Below are 27,547 nucleotides of genomic sequence, written 5' to 3'. Positions count from 1 at the left end.
TGATATGCAATTGAAATACAATTCTTCTTATAGCATATTATTTACCTTCTGCAGTCAATGTTAAATCAGAACTTCAAACCCCATAGATTTGGAATTTATGTTCACATTATCAAACAAAATTGGTTCTTCATATTAGCCTTCACTCTCTTAAGGACAATGGCGAAAATTATTACTCAATGTTCATTATATGTAATCCTTTCCTTGAGGGCAACAACAATTAAGAGAAGCAGTAGTGTCCATTTGATGATATACTGATAGCTCTAAGAAATTTCTTGCTAAATTTTACTAGAAATATCTTTGTACCTAAGAGGACCTATTCTAAAAGAAGAGTCGTTTAAAAAAAACCTGCATATTCTGAAACAATCCCAGCAAAGTTGATCTTTAAAATACAATATATGGAAAATAAGACTGTCTTTACATAGGATTAAAAAAACAACAAACAAAAACTAGGATTTTCTGTTCTTCTGCATTCTTCAGTAATCTTTGAGAAATAAGAACTAAGAACTAGTTCTTCATATGCAGATCATCCTATAGTTACCTAGTAAAGGATTTCTTACTCTTTCGCTTCGTAATAGTTTTGTCTGACTGCAGAAAAGGTGCCAGACTGACACTGACTGGCTTTTGTTTTTCATGGCATATCTAAAAGTTTATATTTAGTAGTCAGCTTAATAAGTGAAAAGAAATGCAGCTGACATTGGTTCAGGCAAGGATTTTCTTCAGTAGAAAGAAAACTTTAGGAAGTGCTTCTGTCAATGCTAGTAAGACTTCAACAGTAACAAGAAACCTCCATTCTTGACCCAGAAAGCCTGGACTGCAATTAACTGGTCTGCCTGCAAAGCTATGAAAAATTTCTCTTTGTGTACTGTAATATTAAGTATATATATTTCATACAGCTGGGAAACAGTATCTCCTATTCAGAGCTGCTGGCAGCACAACAGAGTACTTTCTTTGTTAAACCCTCTGAAACCATCTCCTCCCACCCCCTTTTTTTTTTTCAGCTCTGCTTTTAGGTGCACTGAAGAAGCCAAAAATATAAAAGTCAACAAGAAGAGTACATGATCACTGGAAAACTAAAAGGATATAAATCATTCTTAGTAGAAGCACAACATTCAGTGGAAATCCAGGGAAACTGTCAAATCTGTTGGGTTGATGTGAGGAACTAGGGAAGGACCTAGCTGAAAACGCTGAGCAGCCTGAAATGAAATCCTCATGTTTGCCCTGTCCACTTTCTTCCCTGAAGATCTTCTTCAGTACCAAGTTAGGGGGATAATTGCACATGACTAATAGCACATGGACTTTTACAAGGTAAATATCAGCACTACTAAGAATTTAGTTTATTTTCAAATCTAAGCCATTCAATATATGATCAAACATTCTAAGACAAGGAATTTCCACAGGAAAAGACAGAAGCTTTCTAATTAATAACTCATACAACTGTTGATGTGAATACTCATGACAATTTTAACATGCTTGCAAAATGCAATCTTTTTTTACTATTGGAAAATTGAATGAGTTAAAGCATATCAACATTACAGAACAAATTGGCCAACAAATCTATGCCAAAAGACTCTCTAGCGGAGAGAGAACCTGTTGGGATAGCCACATCAGCCACATAAAAGCATAAAGAAAGGTAACAAAGGAGTTATTTCACATCTGAGATGCCATTACCTGCACTGTGCTGGCAGACATACCTTAGGAAGGGTAGGAGTGGGACACAAGCTTCCCAGTTTCCATTTAGTATACCTAAACTAGCAAAGTTTATAGCACAGATTGAGCCTGAGCTATGTACAAATGTACTCATTGGGAAGTTGGGAAAAGAGTATCTGGTTAAAAGGAAGAAAACAGTTATTCAAAACAGGTAGATATTGATAACAAATGAAGACTTTTCATTACTCTCATACTGCTTCAACAATATAAGATCTGAATTTGTGAACACCTCCTATTTACAGGACTGCAAACAATAGGACTAATGCCTTAGCAGGTTACCTTGTTGACATACACAGGAAAAGACCTACTAGCCCAAAGCCTCCCAATAAAATACACTCAAACTGCAGAGCAACGCACAGCTTGCCTGCCATTTCCTCTCTGTAGCACCTACAGTGCTTCATTGGCCAGGGCTCACACAACACCACAATAAAGCCCATTCTAGAAAAGAAGCCCTCTGGCCTTTTTTTCTTCTTAAGCCTTTTCTATTTGCTTGTTTTTGTTTTTTTCCTCAACTGGGGGATACTTCGAATAAGCCATAAAATCAAAGATGATAGGAAGGGGACACTAAAAAAGCACTATTTCTTTCTGGCTCTGTTGTTTCTGAAGCATAAAAGTCAATTTCTAAATTGACCTTCAGAATTTCTACTTTCCACAGTACCAACTTTTCTAGGCCTCCACCTGATACCCTTGACCAAAACTAGGTAGATAGGAGTGCTGTCTATTGTCTGTCAATTAAATCTGATTTACTCATCCAAACACCTTGACATCCACAGATAACTAATTGGAGAATTGGAACTAAAAGCTTGCATATCTGTGATTCTAATAAGCATTTTTGTTCTTGCATTTTGTCTGTCTTGGTGCATTCTCTACAAACACTCCAAGGCAGTGTGCGTCTGGAACACACAGGAACATTTTGATCTTGCAGTGCTTCTTGTCTTTAACTTAAATAGATGGAAATAAATCAGGAACAGTAATGAGAAAACTCTCTGGGTTATTTTTCTTTAATCCTGAGTAGGTATTCCTTAGGTATTACCATGGTAGGCACTGAACAGGTGCTAAAATCAATACTTTCCGGCTTCTCCTCAGAACTTGTTTGTTGCTGTCCAATGTAAAATGCTAAAGTATTACCATTTGTGTGGTTTTATGCCTACAGTCAGTGTGAAATCTTTTCTTACAACCGTCTGTAACTGCATAAGTTACAGGATGCATAAATACATTTCTGAATACCAATTAAAGAAAACAACAAATTTTAAGTATGTATTCCATTTGCTCAGGAGGAACAATTATAAAACCAGATGTTGGAGCCAGATGTCAACGAATTATTTTTCATAAGTCACAGTTTACAGCTATGTAGTCTCCATTTATCATCTCAGATGGGAACACTTAATTTGACAGCAAATGTTTTGGTTAATAGCCAGTTTCAACATTAGCACTCATACTGAAAATTTTATGTAAAGAGATGTGATAAAACTGTCTAATGAAAATTCTGCTATTTCAGTCCTGTACCTCAGCATTTACAAATCCTGTATATTCTGTGCATAAACTGTAAATACACATGCAAACATCTATAGGAATCTGTCTCGACAGACATACATCTTTATATATGCAAGCATATGTAAAATATATGTACTGATAGACAGACATGCAGCTCTCCTCTTCAAATAAACTTGCTTAGGACAACTGAAAGTAAAAGGTCCGAATTTACTGCATGTTCCAAATGGTTATTGATTTCAGGTGATACTTCTGGTGAAAGAATCTCGCAGGATCATCTGTGTTATTTTCACTACTCAACCTAAACAGTAACTATTTTAGACCTAGAACTCTCAGGGCAGCCTATATTTAGCAACACAAATCTTTCGTTCACGTATGCTTCTTGCATTTCTAGGTAAAATCTATGCCAGACCTTCAGTTGCTGTTAAACTGGCAAAGATCCACTGACTTCAACACTGTATTCAAGCTTCTTTTATATTTATGACAGTAAAAAGCTAACAGTTCTGCAGCCAGAAATAGCGAAGAATAGGTTAATGTTAGCATACCTTACAAGTATCTGAATACTTGAATACTGAATACAGTCAAGCCTGATTTTAGCCCTGAAGGTAAAAAGTTCCACTGCAAGGCTTCCTGCTAACAGAAATGGATTATCTTATCATACATAATACATGACAAATTTAAGAAAAGAGCAAATTTGCTTTCATTCTCACTGAAGTCATGATTTGATTCTTCAGATAGCATTAAGAGGATATTTCATCTTACGATATTTAAGGTTTGAATTATTTTATCCAGACAGCAAAACACATTTTTTGGCTGGGGGTCATAGATTTTCAAATCCAGGTCAATTTTAGAATAAAATCCTGAAGATCAAAGAAACAAACAAAAACAAAAAACAAGATCCTGATGTAGCTGTATCACATACACACATTTATACATACTATATTTTATGTCACTGCTGTATTTGCTAAAAATTAGGGAATGGACATTTAGATTACTTCTATTCTCTAATCAAATAATTAAACAAGGTTATGTATGAAGGAACTGAAATGGAATGTACAGTTATCGTGTATCAACTCCTAGAAATAGGAAATGGAGACTAATCATAACACACCTGTAATTTTTCAATAGAAGGAATGGACAAATCACAGAGTGCAACTTCTAATATGAAAACCAGAGTCTCTTAAATGCAAATTAAGAGACAAGTAATAGCCAATATCCTTCCTTTCATGTTAACATAGAATAAATGTACGTCTGCTGTTCTTTATTGCTAAAAAGGGTTTCAGAATATTTCTGAAAGAAAAGAGATGCATCTATCTGAAATTTTTCTTCCAGAATTTAGATCTATAGGTATGTATTCACACTTATTTGTAATAAAACAAAGAACATGTGGGAGAGGCAAATAAAAGTCCTGCTGAGAATGGAAATGAAGTATTTTCACCAGCAGTGAACAACCCAGATGAAAGAACGTAAGTCTAGTTGCTGTGGCAATTTTATAATTAAAGAAGCTCTTTGTTGAAAAAAAAAACAAATTTATCTTTAAAAAAAAAAAAAAAGAGTAATAATATCTAAAAAATTAAGTGGGGAAACATTAGCAGACTGTCTGGCTTCCTGCTAGTTTACTTAGTAAGCTATTAACAGAAATCCCAAGCTTGTTGTCAGGTTCACAGCTCTAAGTCAGCATCATCACCCATAGGACCCTAGAACCAAAGATCCAAAGGGACTATCTGGATCCTCAGACTAGGTCGCTTTGCCATACAGACTGTTCCGATGTTGGTGGCATTGGGTCATGAAAAGTCACTGTTCACTGAAGAGAGCTTCAAGGCCATAAGGATCCTGACTCACACTGGGGTGATAAATATTTGCATTAATGTTTCTACAGAGTTCAGAGGCAGAAACTCAGAAGCCCTGGAGGCAATTAGGCTCAAAGAGCCTTCCAGATTCTGAGCTGATGCAGATGAAAATATTGGGACTTCTGATGAAAAATAAATGTTTTCATTGTTTTTATGATGGTTCCAGACTTCTTTTCCATGATTATTTTCCCGTCTCAGAGTCTGGAAATTCTACCTTTCAGAAGTGGTGGAATGTCAATCTTACAAGAGTTGGGCAGAAGGCAAGCAAAACAAAATCTAACATACTACTTGAGCGTGTTAGTAGATCAGAATTTACTTCTGACTTTTCTTTCCAGTTCTGGAAGAAAACCAGTACTGAAACATTAGAGTTATTCATTTACAGAAAATCCTGATTTTTCAATATCCTGTACTAATAAGTCAGTGCAAAGCTTTTAGGCACATCTCAGTTTCTTTCATGATTTTGATTGCTAGTGTTAAATGTTAAAAAATTGAATTCGGTACTGATTTTTTTTTTTTTTTTTTTTAAATGTGTACTGTATGAGGTTCTGACACCATTAGACAGAAGAAAGAAAACCTGAGAACGCTGGATGTAATTTTTGGCTCCAGCTGTTATGGTCTGGCAAAAGGTTTTCAGTGCTCTTATATCTGCTAAAGCTATAGGAGCAGAACATCACCATTTAATTAGCATACTAAAAAATGCATATCAAACATGAGGCAATGAGAAAGTACTAGTATACCTTTTCATATGTATCTTTCATGTTGAAGAGCTCTAACATTCAGATCATTAGCCACAAGAAGTTGTTTTTCCAGTTGCCAACATCCATATTTTTACTTCAGCAGCCATAACACTCCTAATGTCTAAATGAGTTTGCTTTCCCAGAGTGTCTGGGAAATGGTTCTGCTAATCTAGTCTACAAACTCATTACCAAACCGAATTCCAGCATCTTTTCTAGTGTCTAGCCAGAATATCAAGTTTCAGGCACCTTTCACTGCTTCTTATTTATGTAATTCTTTATTAAACCTGCACTTTACAGCCATTTTTTACAACTCGGGTATATTAAGTTACAAGGTTCTGGATTGGAAAAGATTCAGCAACAACTCCAGAGGAACCAAAGATTTGGGAAGGAACTGTAAAACAATTTACAGATCAATGATATACACAATGCTGGCAGTGGAACAATTTGATGTTATGCAATTCAAGGGGCTGCTGCTGTGTGCTTTCCATTTCACACAGGAAGGTATGTTACATTCCTTCCTATCTCATGCTGGTCTAGGAATTTATTTCTAAAGAATAGCTGTTTCAAGAATAATATCAAATTACCACAGCAAGATGACCTACACAGCAGCTACATAATCTGTATATATGAAGTACTGTGGATGTTTGAAAGACTGTGCAGACTTAACTACCTAAATCTTCACCATCTTTACAAAGTAGGCAGAAGGGAATACAGGAGAAACAGAGTGATGTTGTTTCAGCCAACAAGTGTACCAGCACCAGTACAAGAAACAGAGACAAGCTCTTCTCATAAGCATGTGGCAAAAGGCCAAGGAGACAACAGGCAAGAGGGAAAAGAGGAAATTACTACTATGCACCAGAAAAATAATCTTAAAGAAAGGGTGATCATACATTGGAACAAGTTGCCTCACTATGAAATCTCCAGCCTTGGACCTGTTCAAGACATAAGCCTGGAAAAGGCCTTAGGCAACCTCAACTGACTTCCAAATTGTATTTAACTACATAATCAGCTCTACTTTAACTGAGCTTCAACCAGATGCCTGCCCACGGTTTCTTCCAGCCTAAATTATTCTATGATTTGATCTGATTTTCCATCCCACATTCAGCGTTTCACAACAATTTTGAAATTGATAGGGGAAGTCTCAGTTGTGGGAAGTTGAGCCACCTTTTCTATAGCAGACATTAGGAAACCTGGCATCAATCCGAGGAAAGGAGAAGTGGTTTCCAGCAGCGCACACAAAATTCTTGTTTCTTTTAAATGTTTGCCATAACCTGTGGTACCTAAAGGAAGATATCATACATTAAAATCACAAATATTACTATTCTAATTTTGTCTTATCAAACAATATTATGCTGGAAATGCTACGATATGGTAAGGTTTTTAATGGACTTATCTCACGATATCTCACTGCAAACAAAGAATGCCAACAGATGGAGGCATGACTGATACAGGAAGCCATTAACATTCTATCCTAAATTAACCTAAGTGGATATACTATTAAAAGAGCATTGCTAGTTTTTGAAAATATATTTTTGCTCTTTTAATATTTGTCCCACACAACAGCTTTTAGCTGTTAAATTCCTTATTTAATTTTTTGCTCCTTTAGAATCTCATTTTCATCTCAGTTTTAAAGGCTTCAAATTACCTACTGAGAGGGAAAGATAAAAGTATACCTATCATAAGTAGTTCAATATACAACAATCCAATTAATTCCAGTTTTACTCGTACAGTCAAATTAGCAAATCCAACTCACAATCTTAGTTCACAAGAAAGCTAAGAATACATTTAAACTGAAAAAAGTTTAGAATCTTCTTCACTAATCTCACTGATTATTCTTAATAAACTAAGCAGTTAAGGCTTCTGTCATACTAATATCTACTTAAAGTCTCATGAAGTACTCTCCAACATTTAAAAAACAAACATATCCATATCACATTCTTCACAGCTTCTAGAATCAATTTCACAATTCCTTTCAAGATATTTTGAGTTGTTTCATTTTCTTTTTTAACAGTGTTTTATGAGTTAGCAATGTTCTTGTTCAAGAGTAACTTACAGGAAAAAAAAAAAAAAATGAAATGCTGTAAGATGAAGGACTAATGCGAAAGTATACATTCCACAAATTCTTACATACAGAGATGGAATTCAGAAAAATTATTACCAATTCCAATGATCATCAGCAAACGGCTGTCATATAAAGTTCTTTAGCAGGGACTGAAAGTATGCACAGATCTGTTATTCAAATTAAGTTCAGCCTTAAAATATGATCTTGGAATTAAGTAACCACATCACCAATTGATTTATATATCCTAATTTGTTTATTTCAGTTAGAACATAAACATTTCATGAACTGCTGAAAGACCAGGCACTGAAATTAACTGGTGGATACACAATATATGCAAAAGTTGTTGCTGTAATACAAATATATAAGCTGAGGAATTCAGCTTTCCAGTGCAAAAAAAACTAAAGCAAAATTTGTCCTATTGTCAGAGTTAATTTCAGACACCATCTATTTTCTCTTGCCACTTTGATAGCTTTTTTGAAACTCTTGAGTTGTACCACTAGGAAGCCATGGGAATATCCCAATTTGAAACACAATCCATTGGAAAAACTGGCACTGAACTGAGCACCAGTTCACAAATAATTTAAAAGATATGTGCAGTTTTGGATAATCTGATTTCAAAACCAAACATGAAGACCAAGCTACAATTTAACATCAGAAGCTGAATGAAATATTCAAACCAATGGTAGTTTAAAGATAGAACTTTGGAAGTATAGAACTTTAGAAGTATACCAATATGTACTGTACAACAAGCAGCTTTCTACATAATATCATTCTATTATATCATTTTATTTAGTCATGTTTTGCTTAATTTTCATCATTTTTTTAAACACAAAAAAAATTAGCAATTTGCTTATGCAACAACTTCCTTTTTTTGTGAAATTAAAAGCAAATCTGATATAGATAATAAGTTTTAAAAAGTAATAGGAAGCCAAATCCAAGTACGTTAATCTGAGTTACATCAGGAGAGCAATACCAAGAATGAATGACTCTCAGAAAGTTAAATTCTGTTGTAATCTGTTCTCGGTTCAAAGCTGTTCACTTCAGTAGATCAAATCCCACTTCTCTCCAATATAATTGAGAACAGGCATAGACTTGTTTAAGTTTCCTTGACTTCACAATTCCATTTTTTTAATTTTTTTTTTTTTAGACTTTTTTTTCAATTTAAATCACTGAGGGATTAATCTACTATTAAGACGTTGCCACTTGTAGTTGGTATTCATTAAGTTTTTGCTAACAAATTTCCTAATATGTAACAGTTTAAAAGTTTTTTGCATATTTTATTTTTTTTGATATTTCGGTTTTTGTATATATATATATATATATTTATTATTATTATTATTATTTTATTTTATTTTTCAGACCTTTAAAGATTTGGGAGGAAAACCTTCAGCTTTTTTGCCTTTAATTCTAAAATTCTATAGGCTCAGTTGAGTAAAATCTGCTTTGTGATGTACAACTCAGTCCTGCTTTTTGCTGATACTTGGAAAAAGTATTCCTGCATTTGCCAGGATACTCATGTTATAAACCAAATGTGATGGTAAGCTGACATTCACATTGTAACCCCTTTTCAAGAATGGCCTCACAATTTGTCAAAAAAAAAAAAAAAAAAAAACAGCTAGAGAACAAATTCTTGTATTTACAGTTGCATTACAATATAAACCTCTCTTGATACAGTCTGACAGAGCAGTTTTTATTCTCCGTATGTGCATATATGAGTGTATGTAAAACCCAACAGGAGAAGTACCAGAGTCAAGAGTGGGAGATTTCAACAAGCCTAGACAGAATCAAATTATTATTTTTTAAATTATGCCTTCTATGTTCACAGGTTCTACAAAACTAGAAATTACCATGTACAGCTTCTGTATGACACTTATTTCAGATTAATCTCGATGTCAATAACCTAGATTAGATTCTAGTCCTTAATCTGGACCACTGAAGAAATAACAAGGCCCCATCAGGTTGGAAGACTCAGACCCTGAAACAAACTTCTCTGGCAGATTCCGCATGCCTTTGTGGACAAGTAAAGCTGAATATATAGAATCTAAGGTGGAACACACCTACATCTGAAGCCAGAAGAGACAGTCTAGCCTAACCTTCCCCCTGCCATCGATTCTGAATTTCACCCAGGTACACTTATTACTGCATTTAATATCTTGTTCTTAATATCAGCAAAATTAATTTGCTGTGTGCAGTGCATGACATTACCAGCAAAAGAAAGAAACTGATTAGCTAAATAGGAAATGAGAAGCTTGCCATCTTTCAGGAAGAATGCAATAATGAATAAGTACTTACAACTGGTTTCAGGAGCTTTCATATCATTCCCAAGCAATACAAATAATTTTTCATGGCATAGTTCTTAATTAATTTGTTCCTAAAAATAAATAAAAAAATAAATAAAAATTAAAAAAAAAAAAAAAAAACAGGTTACCTGGAATAAAAACACTTTCCAAATTTCAGAACAACTTCAGAAAAACAGACCGATTTCTCCAACAGACTTATGCATCTTCCTTGACTTCTCTACCTATTTCTTTTAGACCCCTCTCCTTATACCACAAGACCTCCACACTTTCTGGCTCGGTTGCAGTGAGAAGACCAGCCTGTAGAGAGTGCCTGAGCAATGGGCTGCAGGATTTTGGAAGCAAACATGGAGACAGCTGGAGGATGAGCTGGGCTCATGCATGGCTTTTCCATTCATTTCTGTAAAACCTCTAGGCCAGCTCAGATGATACAGAAACTCTCAAGTGAGAAATGATCCATTTTCATTACTGTCACATTTCCATAGCAAATATAAATCATCCTGGGCTTGTAAAAAAGAAAAACGCCTAAAAAACAAACAAGATGTAGAATGATTCAGAATACTGTTTTTTTACAGCCCTATTGTTATTCTCAAAGGAATTCACATAAAAGGTAGCCAGCATGACATCTGTGTTAATATATACATGTAGCACCTATGGATTTACTTTTTAATTACAGCAAGAAACTTTATGTCATCTGTACAGAGTGAGGTAAAGCGCATTTTTCCTGCCTGTATAAGCTTGGGTATACCAGTTTCCTCCCTAAAGTGCACGTAATAGCTACATTTAAGTAAATCAGGCCAATGTGTCCTCTTTTATTTTATGTTAAGGTAAACTAGCCTTCCTCTCCCATTGGAGCCTAATTTTTCTTTATGGCTATTTAAAACCTATTATAGGTTAACATTAACATTCAGGCTGCTTCCTGCACTGTCTGATTCTGCTAGATGATAAACTTAATAGCTTTCAGTGACAGACAGCAACTGCAAAGTTGGGGGGAAGGGAGAATTTCATCTCCAACAGCAGTCTATGACATTTATAGCAGTTTAATAACAACATCAATAAAAATGCAGATCTACTGTAAAATGCCTGTGGTGGCAATTACTCCAGTTTGTTTACTTTGGCCGCAGTCACCAGCAAGGAGGACCTATTCGGCTTATGAGGCACCACCTCTTCTTTTCCAGTCATTCATATCCCATGTCTGGACCAAGAAAGGAATAGATTTTTTTGTAGGATGAGTGTGGTGAAAAATCAGGAAAGTACAGGGGGCATACACTGTACCACACCTGGCATAGAGCTTATTTCTTCAGCACACAGTCATTCCAGTATTGTGGCACGATGAACTAGTATTGGCATTAAGTGATATGCACACAAAATATAACCTTGAAAAAGATATTACCTAAGAAGAAAAAAATCTTGCACTGTATTAATTTTATAAAATTGAATTAAGCCTGCTTTTATTAAATAGGTATAGCAGTAGTTTTGAAACCCAAATCTGATGCATACATCACTCTACGTTGCCTTAGAGGTTCAACTGCTGGATATTTGAAATCCTTCTCCTGATAGCAAATAAAAAAATCTCTAAAGAGACTTTAATCAAAAGGTTTATGTTTTCTAAAATTGGTCTTTCTTGTTGGGAATAACGTGGCTTCTAGAGATAGCAAATCACCACTTGTCTTACTGGTTGCTTTGGAATATTTTCACTACCCAGAGGTAGTATTTGTATTATGAGGGAACATGTAATCTAATTCTACAGCATTTCCAAATACACTCACACTTAAAGAGAAAACTTTCTTGTAACCATGACAACTGAAAAAATGGCTGCCTTCACCTGTGTGGGCTTTCTCCTTCGCATATCTGCTCCTTCGATCTGCACAAAAAGAGCACTGGTGTACATGGACACAGCCTTGAAGGATCAAGCTGATGCTATGCAATGAATCATTTGTTATTAGGTGCAAAGGAATTTTAAACAATATTTCAGTGAACATCAGCCTAGCCAAAAATCCCATTTAAGACGGGTTTGATCTATAGCCAAGCCTCCCATGGTTTCAAGCTTTGGGCCTTAATAACAGCAACAACAAAGTCTTAGTTTGCAAAAACTTGTCACGTATGTGATCATGTTTCATTGCTATGCAAACCCAACTAGCTATGCCAGCATTTTTTTCACAACATATGCCTACTACACGTGTAAACCTAGTGTCCATGTTCCAGCCTGATGGCATGTTCATGTTTAACATACGATGTTATTTTGACTTCAGTAGCTCTGAACAGAACAGATGGCACATTTAAGAAAAAATCATTAAGTCATGTGAAGATAAGTTTTAACTTTTTCATGTGATTTTCTCCTTATTAAAAATATTTTTGGTAACCACAGTCAGAACATTTTACATTCATTAAGTTTTGTTAAAAGGCAACAAGCCTTCTGCATTAGAAATTCACAGCTGGTTAACTATTTCTTTTGGAAGGCTAGAAGAACTTTGAGGATTATTTGATGGTGACAGTCAGTAAGTGAGCAAAATCTAATTATTTTTAAAGAAAAATGGATTTTATTTTATGCTACTTGAATTTAGAAAGAGCTTTTGGAACTTGTGATATACCATGATATAAGTGAGGAACATAAATGGTGCTAAGATGATCCTAAGATTGGTGTGGGTGTTCCTGTCTTCAGGTCCATTTGGTAAAGGCTAAAACACTTGGAATTAAGTGAAGATGCTTCAACACTATAAGAAAATTATGTACTCGAGGATTTTCTAAGGCTGATAGTTTCCACATGGACAGGGAAAAAACATCAGTATGCCCTTGTGGCTAGGTTTAGCTAATTTTCTTGTGCACACAGGGAAGTGTCATAGGAAACACTTCTATCTCCTTGCAAAAAAAGCATGTCAGGAAGGTATTAATCTGTTCTCATTTATAGATCATTACAAAGCATTATTATTTGATCTTCATTCTAATTCAACCAGTTAACAGCCAGGAGTACAGATTTTACTATATCTCCCTGTGAAACTCAGAAAATGCCCTGTACCTGCCTGAAAGTTTCAAAATAAACCTATAGCAAAATATACGCCTATCACAATACCAGGTACCCATTCATCTTCACAGCATATCATGAATATTTTTCCATCCCAAAGAATGAGAAAGTGTGAAAGGAGGAAGTTGTGCAGCACTGTGAAGAGAGACTCTAGGCTGCACAAGGGAAGACTGCAGTCTAGCAGGTCTCTTCTTAATGCACAGTCGGGCATGGAGTTCATTCAAATTCAACACACCTAGCTCACCTGTGCCACATGTTGTTAAAAAAAATTAAATGCACGTCTAACAGCAGAAGAAGAGGCAAATGTCTACTGTGTACATTTTATTCTCAACTTGAGAGATTCCAAAGTATTCAGGAATATCAACAGCTTAAGAGCATGAAAATTTATGTAATCAGAAAGACAATTACCACATATAGCCCTCTTGCTTCCCACCCCCACTGTACACACCAGTTCCAGAACACAGTGACATCACACATGATTACAGATTCTCAGGAGTTGGGCTGCATCTTCTGTCTCTCTGATAAATACCTTGAAAGAAGATAGGGCTCAGCAGAAACTACAGAAAACCTTTGAATCTAGTCTAAGTCGGGATTTAGGTAGGTCCCTAGCCTGCCCAAAACTACAGAGAGGCACAAAAGTACTATAAAAGCACCCTTCCACTCTAACTCCATTGAATTTAGCAGGAGGTGAGTCCCTACCCTCACAGCTAGTGGAAAGTACGGTTGGTTGGAAAAGGAAGACTTAAAATCACTTTGCAAGACAACCCTTCAATGCTGAATCACAGCTGAGAGCAATACATAACACAAACATGCAGATAACATGTACAAAAACTACATAAAATGGCCAGCAGGGCAAAAGCACTCCACCTGCCAGCTAACATGAGATGACTGAATTTTGGCTGAGCATACAGTCACAGATGGTTTCACTGAGATGGGCAGCCAGCATCAGCGGAGATAGTCTGGCAGAGAAAATCTGGATGGCAGACAAGGTAGAAAGGGGATAAGCATTCCACTCCTTCTCAAAGTAAGTTGCTGTTTTCTTTTCGAAGTTTCAAACTCTTTGGGCCTAATTAAATTTGAAGAGGGAAATGAGGAGTAAGCAAAATTCTTGGACAAAAGGGCTGGTTTTTTCAGCTCCGTGAGGATTGCAAGCAACACATAAAAGGCAGTGTCAGGTATTAAAGCAAAACAGTGTGCCCTTCAACAGCAGTAAGGAAAGCACGAACAAGAGAGAGGACCTGTCTATTTTAGGAGCGTAATTGTTTTGTAGAAAACACACCAACCCAGGCATTCCTCTAATCCTGTTCACTAATACACAGTGCTTCACAGCATTTCCAATCAGGGAAATCAACTGTTACACCTGATAACATAAATATTTGTTCCACATAATTTATTTTTTTAGAATTATGAATGCTGGCATAAACACTGCTTATTCAGCTGGTTGCATGAAGAATTAAGGAGCTCTGCCCTTAGCTATCCTGTGCAGGCCAACTGCAATGCAGGAATGCAGAGCAGCATCTAGGAAGCCAGTAGTCAGCTACTATCTTCAAACCTCAGCAGTAGCCTTCCAGAACCTGCAGATAGAGACCAATGGAGTCTAACTGTTACTGACCTTCAACAAGAGAGATCAATGAACCCTGGGTAAAATGAGCAAACCACTTTACAATTACAGAATTCATGCCTGTCCATGGCTATACTGCACCAGTTCTTCCAGACAATCCTCTAAACTGACTGTTAGTCTGCAAGTTATTTAACAAATGAGAGCCAAAACAGCTTCTCAGAAATAAACTTACTGAAGATCTACAGTGCGTGTCTTTCATATTCAATTAAACAGAGACAGAATAAAGTTTAACTACAGCTTTGTCATGATTTCTGGTGAGGACTAACGTAGAACCATTAAAGACTTGAATTTAAGCTTGTCCCTCAAAATTTGCCTGGATTTAATCCTGCTTATTGGTACATTTATTACACTACTTGCCATCATGGTGAAGTGCCTTGCACAGATTTCACTAACATTTTACTGAAAATAATAACAAAGATACAATGCTATATTTTTCTGTGAGTGGTTCAAAAGACTTCCATCTACACAATTCAAAGTACAAATTGATGAACTCATGTCCCAACAAATGAATTTGGACCTAAATGTCCACATTTTAATAGTGGAAATGGAATGTGGAAAATGAGGAAAAGAGTTCATGACCTCTTGAAGCGGTGACATTTTGTTTGGGAAAAAAAAAGCTTTGGGAACATTAAGACAGAGAAATGTACTTTGCAGCCCATAATATTTGATGCATCATAACACGCAGGACATAGTAGATTTGAGACCTGAAACTATTTTGAACCTCAGCAGCAGGTATAATGCTACGATTGTTCTTGTCTTGTCAGGAACAAGCCTCTATGTCTGAGTTTCACCACAATGACCTCTGAGTTTTCTGAGGAACACAGTCCTGAAAAGCCTCTACAAAGACTGACATAATAGTTTTTCCTACAGCATTATCAAAAACTGCTTGTGTATAACTTGCCCAGCTATAAATGTCGAACCACTCAAACACTGAGGTAGTAGATGAGATGGATCATCAAATATAACACATCACTTTATTAATAAATAAAATTACAGACATCTTGGCTGACTGTTTTTGAGAAACAAATAAGATTTGTTGAAATTAGTTAGGATCTGTAGGTGATAATTTGTTTTTTTTTAACTTTCAAACAAAGCATAGTCTCATGCTTTTAACAATTACACTTTTATAAAATAACTGGAGTACACATTTCCAGATTTTTATGCAGCAATGTTATGTGTGAGAAATTTAAAGATGCAATCTTTTCTTTGCCTCATACTTATCTTCATGTCTTTCATGACATTCAAGGAATTATAAATTGCCATCTGATGTAGTCTGCTGTGGGCCACCACTAAAAGAAAAGATCACAGTTATGCATTTGTGTATCTCATTTCTGCTGCAGATTTTCATGTATTGGCTCTCTTTTGATAACAAAGGTTTCATTGTCTTCTGTTACAAATGCCAATGGGATTCCTCTAAAATCACAGAACACATTAGATACATTATCCCTTTCATACTTTTGGTTTCAACTCTCTATTGGGAAAAGTGCACTTCATCAGTTCTTCCTTATGTCAAATCTTCAGTAATGCAACTCTCATGCAAATACAGCATACTGCCTTGGTATTAACCCATAGTAGACCAAGTATGCTGACATTATAGTACAATAAATAAAATAAATTTCTAATCAAGACTCTCTTAAAGTCCAACTTAAAAATGTGAAAGTTTCCCGTAACAAAAGCATCTGCTCAGTTTTCAAGCAAGATATTTTTATACCTTCACTTACACACACTTATGAATTAGGCAGAATCAGTATCAAGGTCTGTATTTCTGCACTCAATCAGAGAAAAAGAGTGCACAAACAAAATTAATAGATACCTTTATTTAAAAAAAGGAAAGAATAAAGAAAAATTTAAAAAGCTCACAAATATATAATTAACTGTACCTTGATAATCTATGCAAATCAACCATAATTCCAGGAAGTTGAAGACGACTGCTCACTGGTAGAAAACAGAAATATCTAATAACATTTCCTTTATAAAGCATCAAATTTGTATGTTCACAAGACCCATCACTGTAAATAGTTCCTGATAGCTCAGAATTAAAACCAGCATGGCATATCAGAGTATAAGAGTAATTTTATACTGACATACAGATGGAAGTTGCCCCTTCTTCGTCAACTCTCTCACAGTGGCCAAGAGCAAATACACAGAAGAGAGAAAAGAAGAGAGAAGCAGGGAGCAAAACCTTCCTGATATACTCTCAGTTCCAGCAGTCAGTAATTCTCAGACTTCCTTAACTTCATGCAATTCTGCTTTTAATGGCACTGCACGTGATTTCGTTTCATGATTGTTTTATTGAAGCCACGTAAAGTTCTATCATCTTTTAACCATAAGTTACAGTTTAAATTTCTCACTGCGTGGAGAAATACCCAATTCACTTTGTTTTAAATCTGTAGCCCGTTATCTTCAATTTGATCTTGTAAATTTCTGTTCAGGGAGAGGAACATTAATGGAATTTTTGTGGAACATCCATAAGTAACAAAGGAGATAAGTAAGATAATTGCACAGAGAGAATGTTATAGTGGCTCTTGCAGATATAACACAAATTTCTTAGGTTATTTAATTTGTTCAGAGATCTGCCTCTGGAGATACCAGTTAGATAAATGTATCTTCCAATGTCATTTAGTAGCCCACATAAAAAGGGACTTATTCTGTTCTTTTCCAGGTAGAAGATGTTAATCCACACATTAACATAAAAAAAAATAAAGGGTAATTGTCACTATAATTAATCATCTCAAAAAGGGAAAACTTACACCTGTTTGAATTTAGGGAATCAGTTACACTTTCAACATCTTTAACTAGAATCAATATACAGTTTTGGAAAGTCACCAATAGTGACTTCAATAGTACCAGACAATTAAAGGAAAAATGTCATGTTTCACAGACAAAATTTAGTCAGCTGTATTCTTTAGATCTTTGCTTGAAGCAAGGATTCAAAAATCAGAATTCAGGAAGAACCCTGAAATGAGACAAGTAGAATATTAACAATTTATTTTTATTTATTTATTTTTTTAAATACAGCTGATTTCATTCACTAGATTTCTATATTTCTAGTTGTTTATATGATCTCTATTACTGTGGTCACTTAAAGATTTTACTGAGTTAGTTAAGAGTTTTTCTTTACTTATTTTTAAGGAGGAACTCCTGTTTGCTTGCAAATAAAATAAAAAGAAACATTTACATGTGAGCTGAAATTAATGGCTGTAGCATGGATCTTTACTGAAGTGTCCTAATGATGGCCACTTTCTATGCAAGCATAGCCTGCCATAGAACAGGTCTTTGGAAGGCTACCACTGGAGGCTGCCCACTGACCCCTGGAGCCCCAGCAGCTGAGCGAAACCCAGCAGCTAATTGGTGATGTGAATGTGATGACAGTTTCCATGTTTACTTTGAAATTAGTCATTTCTCCCTGTCCAGTTTGTAGGAAATCGTGAAGAAAAAAAAAAGGGAAAAAAATTGTTTAGTTTCAGTTCAACCAGATGCACACTAAATAAATTCTGAATGCTGGCCAGCTTTAGTTTTTATTTAACTTATTCAAGTAACTCCTTCCCCTTTTTTGGTGTGGGATAAAAGAGGATCAGTATCAGATGGCCTTTCAGGTACAAAAAGATTTACCCAGGGGCAAAGCAAAAGTTCTGAACATGCTCTGAAAAGTTCTGAACAGCCCATAGGACCATTTTTCCTGTCTGAACCATTTAGAATATTGTATTTTGATATAATATTAGATTTGAGTAGAGTAGACTTATAGAGCAAAAGCTTTTTTTTTTTTTTTAAATGAGCAAACCTTTAAGAGTAATGCAAATCGCAATTGTCTTGAAGCTGTAGAAGGTCTCATCAAATTTCACCTTTTATGTACTCCCATATTATTTTGGCTTCACTTTTTGCTAGATCTTAGGTAAAAATTAAAGAATAGAAAGGACGTGTATACCCTCCTTACTTCAATAGAACTTCATAAACTGTTTCCTTAAAAAAAAAAAAAAAAAAAGAGAGATTCTATTCTGCTAATAAGTACCTGTACTTCTCATACATACCACCTTACAAATGTAACACTGCAGTACAGGTATTTTAGTGCAGTTTTTTATATCTATATGATAAAACAGGTATAGTTAAATGGTAATGTCAGTATATTACTAAGGTATTTAATAGTCAAGTACTTTTTAAATAATTTCTTTAAAAGTTGTTGTCCTCTGAGGCCTGACATGGAATTAAGTGATAAAATCTCATTTAGAAAAGCACTCATAGGCTTTAAAAATATAAATATTCTCAAGAAATAAACTAGTTTAAAAAAAAACAAAAAAAACAAAAAACAAGCTCTGAAACACAAAGTGCTGAGAACAAGGAACCTCAATAAAAATCAGTTACCACTCCCACAAGAGTACAAGGGAAACACCTTCATTTTTTCATTGTTGTGATCATTTCTAAAGAACACATGTAAAAAATGTGTTTTTTTTAATGGATAATTTTAAAGGGGACTATTTTCTTGTTTTCTGACAATACTACCATTCACTGGAAGCCTCATAAATGCTTTCTAAATGTAGTCTATAATTCATCTCACATATTTGCACAAATCCTATATTTGCAGTGTCCAGAACAATTAGCACATAAATAATGTTTACTTTCCAGTAAATAAGGCTCTCAGGAAGTAAATCAGAGTAAGCAATCCCTTTAAAAAAAATAAGTGACATCACAGCAACTTTAGCTATTGTATATTTTCTCTCCAGTAACTGTCTCTAACTGTCAGATAATAATGGATAATAACTGAAGGCCTGCCTGAAGATAACAAAAACAATATGCAACACTATATGTAACAGTGCCATCTGGTGACCGCTACTCAATAAGTGAACTTCCTCATTTTCCAATGAAAAAGTTCAAAAAACTCTTTCCACATCAATTCTGGTTTCTCCAGTCCCAGTTGCCTATGCACATTTTTCGTTCAGAAGCTGCAAAACCATCTAGAAGAGACCCAGTAAAAAAATAGGAAAAAGGAATCTGTAGTGATGGATGGATCAGTAACTACATCAATGGTTTCTCTCCCCGGGCTTAGATTTCCAGGAAAGAACAAGGACGTTCAAAGGGAAGAAGCACTGTGCTGAACTGCAGACCTCAGACTTTGCTCAGAGAGTCACATTTGGAAAGGAACAAAAGATCACCCCAGTTATAATTTACTCTTTTGTTAAGAGATACTGCAGTGAATATATAGACTATACTTCAAAGCACTTCTTAGCTGAATAACAATTCTTCTTTGAAGATTGCTCTTGATTTTAAAATGATGAATTTCTTACCATACCATTTACTAGTCAAAACAAATGTCATTATCAAGATTCCCCCACAATTACCTTAGCTTACAAGACTCAAGATGTTTTATGCTTTCATACACCGACACTGACAACAGTCAGATAATACAAACCACGTTGCAATTCCCCAATGACTTTTTCATGTGAACTATAAATAGGGAATATTCAATGGAAAGAAAACAACTAGGGATTTTTATAAATCTGCAGAGTAACAGGGGAAATGGCTATTCTTTTTACAGACTAAACTGCACATTGTGTATAAACCACAAACATAAAAACAGACATTAAAGAAAGGAAAAAAAAAAAAGGTAAATCTGATGTTCATTTCCATTGCATGAAGAAAGTTTCACTTTCAAAAACTGAGTGTTGTGATTTCTCATCCACTTCACTGGGATGACTTTGAGCTTTTCTATTAATTAAGTAATTTGTTTGCTTTTTATATGTTTTCTGTAACTTTCTCATCCAAAGAGATATTTCCCTAAGATGATGAATTCAAACAAGTTTGTAGTCACTTACTATTTTCCATAGAAAGCACAGACATGGTTGTGATGTCCAGGACTTCAATTTCTCTCTAGTTCAGAGTCCCTGTCAAACACTGTTTTGAGTTAAACCACAACTGAGTAGTCATCAAATAGCTGAGAAATATAACAAGCATGTAAGGTATGTAGCAATTTTGCGAAGTTTTCAAAGACATTATGTGGAATATTTCTAATACATTAATTTGATCTTATTTCATGCAATTTTAAGACAATCATTTAAAATGCAAGTTGTATCAAAATTTCAGCCCACAGATTCTATGATACAAAGTTTACGACTGAAGCGTTTCTAGAAAAATTTTGAAATACTGAGAATTATATTTGACTTTGAAACAATTTCACCAAAATATACAATATGTCCAAACTGAACTGCTTAGCTAATACAAAAGTCAAAAGCCATAGAACAACAAAGAACTTTAAAATCAAAAGAAGAAAAAGGGAGAAAAAAAATGGAGAAATGCATCTGGAACAATGACAATCTCAAGATCATCTATCTGGGATGTGGATAAATTCATCATAGAAAACAAAGACAGATGAGAACCTTGGAACTAGTTCAAATTCTGAACATTTCTAAAGTCATAGAGAACTGTTTTAAGTTCCACGATCTATAACAAAAGGAACTACTTTATATTAAGAAAACCTACACTTCATGACAAAAAGACAAAAGTTTCATTGTTTAAATCACAAGCATACATTCTTTGGTTATGGCTTCCACTCTACAACTCTCCTAGTGTTTATCACCATCCACCTTCCACAGAATTTCCTTCCAGAAACAACAGTACACACACATATGTGCACGCGCACACACGCACACACCCACACACACAGACAACCCAGTTGTTCCTAAGTAAATTTATAGATATACTCAAATAAAATCAGAAGAAAGGCCAGTCCACATGGTCTGCTTCCGCAATATTGAGACTCATTTCCTGTTTTCTCACTTCCACGTGAAGTTTAATTTCATGATGGTTTCCATTTTTAGAGAGCAATTTTCTGAACTACAATTCAGATCTGAATCATCTGTAAATAAAGATGCCTTTAGCTAGGCTAGAGCTAGATGCCTTTAGCTAAGCACTAGACTTTGTTCTTGCTATAATGACTTCTTAGACGTAATTTTCCCCAGATTCTGATAATACTAAATTTAGAACACAACAGATTTTTTATTACATTCTCTGGCATCTTTGCACCACAGCCATGTCTCATACTAGCTGAACTGAGTAGCATTTTATTTCCATGGCTGTTTTAACAAGAGTGGTGCAACGTGCAATGCATGAGATAATATGTAGAAAAATATATTTTTTTTCAGATGCTTATGATATGTTTATATAATCATATTTATAAATAGATTTCCCGTCTCTTATTCACATTTTTAGATTGAAAAATAACAGAAATCTAATCCTTTGTTACCATTTTCTTACATGATTTCAGACAAATAAATACAGACCTTTATTTTTATACAGAACAAATGAAATTTCAAAATTTCCAGAAGAAAAAAAACAATTTCCAAGACCTCAGCCAAAATTCTATAAATGTTAAAAAACCTAATAATGTCACATTTTTAAAACTAGATGCAAATAGGCAACAAGAAAACTTGGAACTTGCCTAATATTTTATCCCCACAGTGATTGGAGTGAAAAACTAATTTGCCAGAGGTTGGAATCTTGACTCCGGATATAGTAGACAACCCTTTGACCCTAAAGAGACGAGAAATTTATTTGAAACATTAATTTTTTAAAACATGAGAGAGAGGAGGGAATGTTTCTAAGCTGCCTGGAGTAGGAAATCACCACAAGGCTGGTTAGATAGCCTTAACAAAATTAGGTAAACCCAAAACATTTAAATAATTAGCAGAACAAAATTAATATTTTTCTTCAGCTGTCCTAGTAAGAGTTTTTTCCTAAAAGACTCATCAATATAACACCTGAGTTTCTTTTGCTAATACACTATGTCAAGATCATGGCAAATGGTCACACTTCCTAGTCCCCAGGACTGCATTATCACTCAGATCTACGACACAAAGTGGACACAAGATCCATCAGACAGATGATGCTGATGTAAGGTTATGTGCCCTCTCCTGCTTCATATCTTGTTCTGTTTTTTGGTTTGGTTTGTTTTTGCACAGAATGGACGTTATGCAGAGCAAGCTTCAGTCGTGTCCCAATTTAAGTGAATGGAGAACCAATGTTCATGCAAGCACTACAGAAATCTCCTGCCTCACACATTAGACAAAGCTGACATTGTATCAGCTGCATCTGACTGTGTTTGCTTTTTAATGATTTATGTGCGTGATATTTTTGCAATGCTGTTGCTAGATTTTCCACATGCTCTTTTATTAGCAACATCAAAGTTGATTTCCTATATGTTTCCTTTAAATGCTTTGTACAGTTCAAATTCTCGACTTTCTCTCTATGTCTTGTGTTGATCTTCAATAGTGAGACAAAGCAAAAATTACTTGAAGGAAGCAATGTTTTTAAGTCTGAATATCTTGAAATAATATGGAAATATGAAAATGTCAGAAGATAACATACTCCATCTGCAAATTCAGAGATTCTCAAACTGTTTTGTTCCATGTTTCACCCTGCATTTGATAACTTCTAAAAATAATTTAAAACTTGACCAAAAATTAATTATTTCTGTCTTCTATATTTAAGTAAAATGCATAGACCACTCAAGTCAAGGTGGTGCCTTTATTTATTTATTTATTTCTGAATGTAATTGAAAGGGTTCTGCATCAGTGTTAAGTAATATTTTGCCTTGACCCATTTCACGTTCATACTTTTTTCTACTTTCAGGCTATTTGGCAATAACAGGTCTTTCATAGTGATAGTTTTCCTCTTTTGGCAAAGACCAATTTTTATTCCTTTTCTCCTAGCATCTTCGTACACTTGTCCAGTCCACTCGCCTTAAGTCCTTACTATCAATAACTTCAATAATTTGACCATTAGTGAAATCCCTAACTGTTTTATTTTATTTTATGGTCTGCTGACCAATTTGTTTCAGAAAACAGATGCAGAACTATCTTCAGATTATTCATGGATCAATAACCATATTTGCTATAAGCTTATTGCTATAAGCTTATCCTTTACCTCTCAAGATCTTTTCTTTCTAGTAAAGGTATCATCTCATTAACTCTTTCTAAATGATCTATGGCAATGCTGAACCTCTCAAACATTAACATTCAAACATCTTATGTCTATAAATTAAATTTAGTCTTTTTCAGTTCCAAAATAGGAAGAACAGCACGAGGTAATGCAAACAAACTACCTCCAAAAAAAAAAAAAAAAAAAAAGCTTTCCCCTCATTTTATTTTGCAGTGAAAAGTGTTGTGAAGCCAGGGGACAGAATTCAGTTCCACTCATCTGCCCAAGATGTTGGCATCTAGAATAAGAACTAGCTGTGTGGGCATACCCTGCAGAGAGAAGAGCACCTTCAGACAGGGAATTACTCCAATTCAGTGTATACCTACTATGGTCTTAAAAGTATGTAATATGGTTAGGTTGCGGTTGGACTTGATGATCTTTAAGGTCTTTTCCAACCTGAGCAGTTCTACAGTTCTATGATTCTATGAAAAGGTTAAATTTAGAAGAGGTACATCCTCCACTGATTTATGTAGTTGGCAGTCAATAATGTCGTGTCTGACAATGTATGGTTATTCTTTGAAATCCAGCCTACTGTAGTAAAAGAAATCAATAATGTATCTCAGTCCAATAACCCATCCTTCCCTGCAAAACATTTCCTTTTCCTTTTCTCTTCAAACATGTCACAATCAGCATAACAGCTACATGTTCACTCTGCTTCTAAGTAAATGTTTTATTCCAGTAATTCTTAGTCTGTGGAAATGTGTTTCAGAATACAACTCAATGCTTGATAGACACAATAAATCTTTCTCTGTTTTTTCTTTTGCCAGTATTTCTCATCAGTGTGGTTTTGATCAGACATAACTCACAGTATTTTTATGATTTTTTCCTGAACTGGTTTATTTCCATTATAATTAAGCATTTTTTCCTCCCACCATTCAGTAAAATTGATGGTATTCACACTACTTGAGTCTGATATTGATTTCAAGGATTTCTATTTATTTTCCAGATGGTTTTTACAAAGTTGCTACCTAATTGACCTATATTTTTATATCCATCTAAATATTTGCTTTAATGGGAGCAATTTCAACAAGGAGCATTGGCAGGTACTTCACAATTTCTATTTTTGTCTGTAATCTATGCTGTGCTAGTCAAAATAATAAAACAATGACTCCCTTATAACAGCAGATCTGAGATGTCTGCAAAGGCAAAAGTTTAGAAACATTCTGCTAGGAATTTTCACTCCTTGGCAAGTTGAAGGAGAAGATTATCATTTAATAAGTATACAAAAAAAAAAAAGAAAAAAACATCAAAAGCAAGTCTTTGCTTGCAATTCTGTATCCTAGACTCTCTTTAAGGTCTGTGGATCCACACAGCAATAGAGATATGGACTACGAGCAAAGAAATAAATATTGTAGGATACCGGTAAAAGGATCTGGGTGATTTCCCTAAATCTCATTCCAAAAGCTTTCACTACTGCAGAAAAGGTTGATTAGTCTAAGTATTGTATCTTTTTAACCTTAGATCAATTCTAAGGAATAAATCAGCTGCTCTGCAGTATAGAAGGAAGGACAAAGGCAGACTCATGAAGTCAGCAAGAACTGTATCATCTCCTGCTGATCAGTTCAGCTTCCACCCAGGACCACAATCAATGCTTACATGAAATGCAGTTTTTTTCAGGCAATATTTTCATAGAATCATAGAATGGCTTGGGTTGAAAGGGACTTCAAGGATCATCAACTTCCCACCTCCCTGTCACAGACAGGGTGGCCAACTGCAAGATGAAGTACTAGATCAGGTTGCCCAGAGCCCCATCCTGCCCGGCCTTGAACACCTCCAGGAACAGGGCATCCACAACCTCTCTGGGCAGCCTGTTCCAGCAACCAATCACCTCTCTGAAAAACATCTTCCTGACATCTAATCAAAATCTCCACTCCTTTAGTTTAAAAACATTTCTCCTTGACCTTTCTCTAGTTATCTGAGTAAAAAGTTGATTTCCTTTCTTTTTAAATACTGGAAGGTTGTATTATATCCTTCCCTTATCCAGATTGAACAAGCCCAGCTCCATTAGCCTTTTTTCAAAGGAGGGGCGCTCCAGCTCTCTGATCATCCTGTAGCCCTCCTCTGGACTCTTGCCAAAAGCTCCACATCTTTCCTGTGTTGGGGACCCCAGACCTGGATACAGTACTCCAGACTGGGCCTCACAAGGGCAGACTAGAGGGGAACATTCATCTCCCTCGCTCTGCTGGCAACTCCAGGATGGCCACTGGCCATCCTGGGCTACAAGAACATGCTGCTTACTTAGGTTAAGTTTTTCCATCTATCAGCACCCCTAAATCTTTTTTGAAAGGGCTACTCTAAAGGAGTTCTCCCAGTTTGTATACATATCTGGGATTACCCCAGCCGAAGTGCAAAAACTTGTACTTTGCTTTGTTGAACCTGAATAGGATCACATGAGCCCACCTTTTGAGATTTTCAGCATCCCTCTGGATGGCATCCCCTTCTCCTGACATATCAACTACACTTCTCATCTTGGTGTCAGCAAATTTGCTGTGCGTGCACTCTATCCCATCATCTATCACTGATAAAGACGTTAAAGAGTACTAGTCCCAAGACAGAACCCTAAGGGACACTGCTCTTCACTGGCCTCCATCTGGACATAGAGCTATTGACCATAGCCATCAGGCTACAGCCTTCCAACTAATTCCTTATTCATGGAACATGCAATCCTTCAAATCTCTCTCTTTCCAATTCAGATACAGAGATGTGGTACAGTAAATCATTTACCTATAATAGAGATGAATATATAAAACCCATCTTTCTAAGTTCCTCCTATTAAAAGACCTTGTAGAGAACTCAACACAAATGAAACTCATAATCAATATGTTGTAAAGCCTTACATTGTGATTAATAAGAGCTTTCTTAGATGTATTCTGCAGCTAAAGTTCTCAATATGTGGCACCGCAGATAGCAAAACAACATCAAACAGAACAGCTACTTCAGACAACTGGTCGAATTTATGTTTATAGTTATACATTCATGTTATAACATTTAAAATATGCTATGATCATTAGTTACCAGTTATCAGCAGTTTAACTTTCCTAATTCTATGATTGTACTGCTTTCTGGAACAAGGGACTTGATCTGATTCTTATAGTTAAACGTCCTTCAGTACAAAGCTTGGTCAAACCAGACGGTTTAGCTAAGGTCCAGGCTTCAAACAATTAAGTAACACTGAACCAGCACACAACTCTCTTAAGATAGATGACTGAAGAACAAACACTGACTTCAGCTTCTTCAAGTCCACCCAGTCTACCGGGGGCAATCACACCTCTGATCATCTGCAAGCTATGTCAATTGCATCATCTCTTTTCTTTTTTTATTGCTGATTATGGTGCTTAACCTTACTGGCAGACCCAATGAAATAACTACATCTGCAATGATCATTTAAGCTTTACTTTGACTACAGAAAGATGAAGGATTACAATTCATCATCTGTAATTGTGTCACTTTCCAATTCAGTACAAATCCCTGGGGCCAGGACTTTTGCCTCAGAAGCAGCCTCTTCTCAAACCCCTGCCTTGGCTGCCCACCCCATTCCTAAATCTTCCCCATCTTCAATGACTAGACATGAATGCTATGTTACTCAAATCCTGCCATATCATTTTGCGTTTCATGCCCTCATTCATTCTTTTACTTCAATACCTTTTGCCATGTTGTCTATTGCTTTGGCCTTCAGGAAGCCCTTCATTTAAAGTAGATTTTAAAATTATTACTTATCTATATTTTTCTTTTGGTATTTACCAAGAAAAGATTGACCCTAGAATATATATTTGAATACAAAGGACTTGCATCA

The 27,547-nt window shown here is 35.5% G+C and overlaps 1 long non-coding RNA gene across 3 annotated transcripts in view; it reads right to left on the bottom strand.

Moving 5' to 3' along the window:
* Nucleotides 1-1,001: 1,001 nt before the first annotated feature.
* LOC109367287 (uncharacterized) overlaps nucleotides 1,002-27,547 on the bottom strand; it is a 64,212-nt gene continuing 37,666 nt past the window's right edge. For all 3 annotated transcript variants that reach the window (XR_014883004.1, XR_014883003.1, XR_014883002.1), the window contains 2 exons: nucleotides 10,140-10,218; nucleotides 1,002-7,065 (listed from right to left, as the gene is read on the bottom strand). This is a non-coding gene — a long non-coding RNA (uncharacterized LOC109367287). The remainder of the gene's footprint in view (nucleotides 7,066-10,139; nucleotides 10,219-27,547) is intronic.

This window comes from Meleagris gallopavo, chromosome 4, assembly GCF_905368555.1.
Source record: "Meleagris gallopavo chromosome 4, MGAL_WU_HG_1.1, whole genome shotgun sequence".
NCBI classification, from domain to species: domain Eukaryota; kingdom Metazoa; phylum Chordata; class Aves; order Galliformes; family Phasianidae; genus Meleagris; species Meleagris gallopavo.
This window is presented reverse-complemented; position numbering and strand designations above follow the sequence as displayed.